We start from the raw sequence: 8,521 nt of genomic DNA, 5'->3' as shown, positions 1-8,521 counted from the left end.
ATTTTGCTCTAATTATTTCGCCAGAAAAAAACAGAGTAAAATATTATAGCCCTCGCTGTTAGATGTGTTTTGGATAGAATTCTTTATTAAATAAAGAAGCATTTTAGGCTTTAGCATCCTGTACCAATTAATACATGTATTGTGTGTATCAGTGTGACCGTATGGGTGTGGGGGTGAAAGAGACCATATCCTGAAATCGAGCCCGATGGGGAAGAGACTTGAATTCTCACGCTGAAATAATATGAAGCTGATATATTTGGAAAGCCCCGTTTGATATCAGGAAGTTATAAAATCATGTGTTTCATCACTTGTTTGACATACAACCTGAAATGCAGCAGAAATAGTTATTATATTTTACAAGCAACTTTGCAAATAAAACGTTGGAAAAAAAAACACAATAAAAAAAGAAAACACAAAGAATATTCACATAGAAACATTTACGTGCATAAAACGTACAGAAGGGAAGTTTATTGCAAAGGAGGAGAAATGTTAGAACAAGATGTCATAATCTAAAACTAGAGGATCAGAGGCTGAGATGTAACGGAAGAAAATTTTACTGATAAGCATGACCGTCTTCTCCTTTTGTATGTTTTAATGTTTTGTTTTGTTTTTATATTTTTATTTTTATGTTTCAATATTTTTAAATTATCTTTGTTAATTTTTTGCACTGTCCCCCTTGTACCCTCGCTACGGAAACTGCTGGTGCTACATAAATAAACGTTATGTAATAAACCTACATGTGCATTTACTTTGCACTCTGAACATCAACACGACAATGTATTAAAGCACTTGTCACTAAAATGATATGTGCACCGGGTAAACACACATGCCAATTCTAGCAGGCTTCCTGCAGAACACCCCAAAACCCTACTGACACTTCCCTGATATGGATGCTAGAAAGGTATGCTCTATTGCGCCCCTTAGTGTTAATTAAAGAATACTGCAGGCAGTTTAACAACATAGTAATAATGGGAGCTATAGTCTCACATACCGGTACTTCTTACTCTGTAAAATGCTCACTGAACTCTGTAACGGCTGAATGAGAAGACTATGTTATTGAGATCTCAAAAAAAGATTTCAATTAGCCGGATCAAAAATCGGCCTTTTAGTTCGTTTGTGAAATGCGTTAGTAGAAATCTTAACCAAATCCAATACTGCCCGTGTTATGCCACTGCACTTCTGTGTAGTATGGTGCAAAAGGCACCATTGATATCTGTGCAAAGGGGAGTCCAGAATATGATTGTGTGTCTGTAAGAAAATAAAAATCCCAGAAGCAAATTTACGACATCATCTAGAAATATTTAATTAGGCAAATTGCTGACAATATGTAATTACATAAAAATATGATGATGATAATAGTGTAAGTGTGTGTTGTGAGAGCCAGGTTACATTGCAAATGATGGAAGCCTAAGGGAAAGCATCATGCTCAAAATGCACTATTTTTCTGAATATGCTCCAAAAGCTGTAAGAAGTTCTAGTGTACAGGTGCTGTAGCTACAGAAAGAAGTGTTATCTGAAAAGTATTTATTCCTTGAAATGGTACATGTGCTAAAACTCATTCATAAGTTGGACTGAGATATGGTAATATTTGGGTAAAATACCAGAATTTTCTGATGGCATTTACAGAAATGTGTGCACTTTAGACAACCCACCCTCCTCTGTAGACTCCCTAACCTCTGCTCATCCATACCGAACCTCTGCTCATCCATACGGAACCTCTGCTCCTCCATACGGAACCTCTGCTCCTCCATACGGAACCTCTGCTCCTCCATACGGAACCTCTCATAATATTTAAGGTCTGGCTTTTATCAAATATTCTGGTGGCTGCTGTAGGCTTTGATTTAATAATATACCATATGTTGTTTTTCATGGTTCTTGGAGTATATTCAGGTGTTTGGTGATGTTAATTATTCACATTATGCATTATAGTGAATATTCATATGTACCATATCAGATATCATGATGATGTTCATGAATCACCTTATATTAACCCGTGGCTTAGCATCATCTATATTTATCTTTTATATTATATTGCTAGATTTTAATTGAGGAAGATACAGTTAGCTGATCTAATGCTCCAAATTTATTTTTTAGTATATATATATATATATATATATATACATATATATATATATATATATATATATATATATATATATATACATATACCAGTATATATTATATATAATATAAATTATTGGGTTAAATTGAATGTGATATTTTATTAGTTCAGTATTAAAAAGTACATACTCTCTGCAATCATACCAGGTGGAACGATTTTGGTTAAAGATATCCCAAGCCAAAAATGTGTAATCATAGATGCCTTGTGCGAAGTGTAAATATCTGTGAAAAGACACCTTAATTATTTTTTTAATATTTCCTGTGAAATTCCTGTTTTGTTTTTTTATTTAGCCAGATATAATTTGCTAATACTCTCTTAAATTGGTGAGGGGTTAGAATATAATACCATTGTATTATAAATAAACCTGTAATTTCAACATTTTCCAAAATCTTCAGTCCACCTTATTGAAGGCCTTTTTGGGATTTTGTGCCAAAATGAGAGTCTTAGTAGGGTGGGAGGTAAGCTTATGGACAAAGTTAAGGATCCTATGGGTGTTATCTGCCGCTTTACAGACCCAGATTTATTAATAGGAATAATATCCAGGATAATTAGTTTAAATAATTTTTGCTAGAATTTTAGAATAAATTTATTAGGGGAATTGGTCTATATTTGGAATTTGTCAAACAAATTTTAAATATCCTAAAATCACCATTAACATTCATAGAACAAATGTTAAAGTTCATTAACCAGTATAGCCTTAGTAGGATAAGTCAAATCTTGGTAAATTTCATACAGGTATCTGGTTCCACGAAAAGATAACTACTAACAATGGTTACTAGATAATTGGTTCAAAATTATCCAAAGATTCATAACACAGATTATTAAATGTGTTTAAGCATTAAAATAGGTTCTCCACGAAGAGTTAGAATTCATTAAATAAATCTTAATGTGCGTTATCCTCAAACCATCATTAACATTCATAGAATACATCTTAAAATGCATTACCCAAGTTTGCTAGTATATAGGTCAAATCTGAGTTATAAAGCACATTTTATAAAGGTATGAAAAAACAGCAATGGATCATAAATAATTGATTTAAATTTAAACTACTGCTAAGATTAGTAAAATAGATTGCATTATTGAATTTAACCGGTGAGAAAATCAATTCTAGGCAATAAAATGGATTTCCCCAGAAAGTTCATAAGGTAGCGCTGAAGATATCTTTAAATTGCCATTCAAAATGGAAAATAAAAAGAATTAATCACATTTAAGTCGCCACTGAAATACAAAATATAAATTAATGCAGCGTTATCCATTTTTAAAATATTCTAGCCTTCCTGGCCCCCTGTGCTGGGCTGTAGACAGTTAGACAATACAAGTTAAAGCTTAATGAGAGTTATTAACAAGTAGTGTTGCCAAGTTCAAAGTGAAGGGAAAATAGCCTTAATGCAGCATAATAAGAAAACACACTTTAAGGTATATTAAAACCAATTAATATTGGTTAAATTGGATAACACACTGCATTAATTTATATTTTGTACAACATTTGATACAACTTCAAATGGCTTTGATGTAACATAGAAGATTATTGGTCAGTATTATAATAATTGGCCATGTAAATAATACATCTTGATAAAAACTGTGTTAAAAACTGTAGATTAAGATTCTATACATATGATTTAATTATATGGGGCCTAGGGATAAAAAACAAAGTTATTTGAAGACTTTGGTTTGTGAGGTTGTTGTGCTTTGGAACATGACATCATTCTGAGATCACCCTACCTGGAGGCTCCAAGAGACGCACTGCCATGGTTGTCCCCAAACAGCTTGTCTCTGACATCTTTGTGCTGGAACAAATTAACAGCGCCATCTTCGTGCCCAAACAGTTTGTCTCTGCCATGTTTTTCCCCAAACACCTTAAAAGTAACATATATTTGCTTAAACAGCTTAACAGTGCCAACATCCCAAAACAGCTTAACACTACCACCTTTGTGCCAAAGCAGCTTAATACTGGCATATTTGTCTCAGCACATCTTTGTCTCCAAATAGCTTGCCTCTGCCATCTTTGTGTCCAAACAGCTTTTCTCTGCTATTTTTGTCCCCAACAGCTTTACAGTGCCTTATTGATCCCCAGTTTGTCTCTGACATCTTTGTGCCGAAACAGTGTGTCTCTGCCACTGTTGTCACCATTTTTGACCCCAAACAGCTTCCCAGTGCCACCTTTGTGCTGGTGCATTGCCTCTGGACAGCTCAATATTGACCATTACCTTCTGGACCCTGCATATGGGTACTAGAGAAGTCTTTTGTTGAAGGTGATACCTTTTATTGGGCTAACAGAATGCGGAGTTACATAGATATCACGAACATCAGAGCTCTCTTCTTTAGATGGAACTCTGAATCTGATGAAGAGAACTCTGAGGTTGTGAAAGCTTAAATGAATCTACATCCTTTTCTATATTTAAAAAAGTGAAGCGATATATATGTCCCTGTGATGCACAGGGCTCTCAAGGATTGTTGGTGGGTGCAATGACGCTGCTAAAGACGTGAGTTATCATCTCACTATTTGACTTGCATACACAGTTGCCCCGTTGTGTTTACTTGTTCTATAATCACAGATAAATGCAATTTCATGCATGTGTAAAGGCGTAGATTGAGACACAACTTTTAGATCCAAAGCAAGAGAGTACACGGAGAGGTGGCTTAACATTGTGTGTAATATCACTAGCAAAAAACCACACAAACATTTTTACTTTGACTCACAGTCTTCTGCTATGTGAAATGTAGAGGTTGAAAGAAGTACATGAGTAAGTACTGGATGAGGAAGTAAGTACTGGATGAAGTGAGGAAAGAAAGTTTTCTCTCCTGGGTTTTGAGCCTCCTTAGAATATGTATATTAGGCTTTCATTGAACTATGCTTATTCTTCTTTTTATTTATCTGATCTATATCAGTGTCTCTTTTGTCTTTTAGTCACATTAGCCTCCTAATATTTTTCCATCCGTGCCATCCTTTCCCTCTCAGTTTCCAATTTCCTGCTACTAGTCTCACTTACAGAAACCAGCTATTACACATAGAGAATTAATTTGCACTTTCCAACCTGACTCTGTAGAAATGAAAAAAGGAAAGTAATATGATATAGACACAAATATTTTAATCTATTTGTTTTCTGTACAGACGGCAAAAAAGTAAAGGACAGCAGGATGGCAGTAAAAAAATATACGCAGCATGGTACCTGATATCAGAGGCATACCTAAAGTATTTGGCACCTGGAGTGGATCCCGGGTGGATCCCATATGTGGCACCCCACTTACACTTAAAAGTTTATGTTTAAATAAATAATATTTACTGAACAGATAATATTTACTGAACAGATTTTTGCAAATTGATCAATGACTTCATCAAAGCTATATTCAAGCTCATTGATACAACATAAGTCTTATCACAATTGACTGAGCCAGACATTGAAGATGGTACATCATAACTCCCATCACTATATATTGAGACAGGTACTGACTGTGGTACAGCATAACTCCTATCATTATATACTGAGCTAGGCACTGACGGTGGTTCAGCATTACTTTCATCACCATATACCGAACCAGACATTGACAATGGTGCAGCATAACCCCATCACTATATACAGAGCCAGACATTAACAGTGGTACAGCATAACACCCATCATTATATACAGAGCCAGACATTGACGGTGGTACAGCATAAATTACATCACTATATACTGAGGCAGGCACTTTCTGAGGAGAGCCTTAGCCCATGGGAGGAACATAAGGATCGGGTAGGAGAGTATTTGCTTATGAAGGCAGAAATTTATGGAGGAGCAGTGTTATGGAGGGCCCTATATTACATATCTTACAGCAAAGGGGGAACAGTAGCGAGACAGGGGAACAGCAGCGAGACAGGGGAGCAGTAGCGAGACAGGGGAGCCTAGAGGCAAGCAGCACCGCAGCCTGAATGGGGGGGGTGACACTTTCATATTCAAAAAACATTTGGAAAAAAGAAGATGTATTGTTGCTATTGGCCTTCTAGAATTATAGTTAGAGTTATTTAGATGTTTAGCGGTAGAGAACCCTCCACATAACATGGTGGACATTCTTGGTTCAACCAACGATCCGCTTTGTGCACACATAATTAGGGGGCATGTTGTGGCCATGTGATTATGTAATATAACACATATGTAGTATTCTGTCATTCAGGAGACTTTGGAGATTCATTTGTTAAAAAAAATTATTTCATTCACCTAACATTGGAGAGATACCTGATCATATATCTTGATACTGTATTTGTTGTGTATGAGAAAATTAAAAATGTGTTTTAAACTCTTTCAAAGTTGTTTGTGGCTCACTGCATCAATAATAAAAAATAAACTTGTTCTTGATGTGAATATTCAAAAAATATATACTTTTGTTTATCTATTTTGACACTTTCTACCAGTTTGACCATGTGTCAGGAACTGGGTCCATACAGACGACTGTAATGACCCAGGGCGCCTAAAGATGGAGTTCAGAATGCAGTAGCGGAGTCACAGGACAGGGCCTGGTACAGGGCGACTGCACTCACCCGGGGGTTGAGCATCTAGGGTTGTGCAGCCACATACCAGCAGCCTGATATAGCAGCGGATGTAGTCCAGAACGAAGCAAAGCAATATCCTGCAGGCTGGGAGTGTGGAAGCTAAGCAGAGTATATAGCAGAAACATAGCGAGCAAGGGACAGGGAGACCAGGCAAGAAACATAACCAGACAAGATATACATAATACAGGGCACAACAGGGAACAAGACAAGGAATACTCAAGATCCAACATGAACAGGACACCTCTCTACCGGGGATACAAGACAGGACAGGAAACCCCACAGGTTACATTACAGACTGACACACATAAATACAGGAACTAGCCTAGGACTATATGATAACTATTGGAGATTCCGTCACATATTATGGCCATAGTATGCTTAGCCCACCACTACGCCAAAGTACTCCAATGACGGTGGGTCCTAACGCTAAACCCTGCTTACAGAGGTACTAAACAAACCAAACATGAAATCTAAACACATAGCACTGAGACATACCTTTAGACTGCAGACTGAGACAAATATAACGGATGGGGCACACCTTATAAAGGAAACAGAGCTGAAGCCAAGAGCAGAACTAGAAACAAGGAATGGAAGATCAGAACAGAGCATAAGGAAATCCAGGAATGGATTGAAGCAAAACAGAGAAACCATAGCAAGACAGAGATATGCAGCTCCGCAGCCTGGGTAGAACATTTCATAAAAAGATGATTTTCAGTATATATGCTTACAAAAATATAATTTAATCTACACACATTGAATAAAAATATACTAAAGGATATCAGGGGATGTTGTAGTTTTTTTTTTATTTTATTAAAAAAAAACATATGTATTAAAGCCAACGTCATACAAAAAGATAATATAGGCATAAGTATCAAGAACATTCCGAATTCAGAGTCAAACAGGCCTTCTTGTCAAATATATACTTAAACCTAATTTTAAATTTTTGGATAACATGCACATTTACAGCAAATTGATGTTCAGTATGCTTAGCTAAGGATATAGATGGATGTTTCTCTCTACCCTGCTGATAAGAAAGGAACTTCCCGGGGGGATGAACGTTTGCCAAGAACAACATTTCAGCTTTTAGGAATGAAATCTCACGGGCATTCCATCCAAAGCATCAAGGAATCAACATTGTTTTCGGGATAGAATGGTAAAATTGAGCTGTAGTGTCACTTTCCTTGTGTTATTTTCACACACTAAAAACCTCTGTTTCTGCCTGATTTTGTATAATGGGAGTGATCTTACTTAAGTAGGTGTAATGGAAGGAGCCTTTTTTACTTTGTGTACTAGTTTTTAACGAGGGTGAGTTTTCCTATCAATTATTCTGCCTAATCTTCTTTCCTAGTTCCTAGGTGAATTGAGGAGTTACTTACTGATCATATTTATAGGCATGTTTTAGGCACAATATTTATTCCAATGATTAAGTGCTAGAACGCATGAAATACATTAGGTCTTTACCAACATCATTTATACCCCATTGGATATCTGCTTTTGATTTATGCATTTTATTTGGTCTCTAATAGTGAATTAGAGAGGATAGAGGATATACCACATCATTGCGGTGACATTTCTGTGAGTCACCACATGGACTGCAAGCTCCTGGATTGCCCAGTTTGAGTTTGAATAGTAATTGTATTGTTTACTAGCATATAGAACCTCCGCAATATTTTGCTAAAGAGGCAAAACAAGTTGTCTCTTCCCTCCTAGAGCCTACTTTTGGTGACCATAGCGCAGGAATAGCTTCCTACCAAAGAACCCATTTCATGTTCTTGTTCTTTTTTGTTTCCTCATTTCCGTCATAAGCTGGAGCCCAACTTAACACCAGACCAATTTTTAGATTCCTTCCTAAAATGTCATGGGGCTTCTTTATA

General features: G+C 36.3%; 1 long non-coding RNA gene across 1 annotated transcript in view; it reads left to right on the top strand.

Moving 5' to 3' along the window:
- Positions 1-5,233: 5,233 nt before the first annotated feature.
- The window catches only part of LOC128499871 (uncharacterized), a 374,046-nt gene continuing 370,758 nt past the window's right edge, over positions 5,234-8,521 (top strand). Inside the window, exon 1 of the long non-coding RNA XR_008354821.1 lies at positions 5,234-5,245. This is a non-coding gene — a long non-coding RNA (uncharacterized LOC128499871). The remainder of the gene's footprint in view (positions 5,246-8,521) is intronic.

The sequence above is a fragment of the Spea bombifrons genome, chromosome 6, assembly GCF_027358695.1.
Source record: "Spea bombifrons isolate aSpeBom1 chromosome 6, aSpeBom1.2.pri, whole genome shotgun sequence".
Lineage (NCBI taxonomy): Eukaryota > Metazoa > Chordata > Amphibia > Anura > Pelobatidae > Spea > Spea bombifrons.
This window is presented reverse-complemented; position numbering and strand designations above follow the sequence as displayed.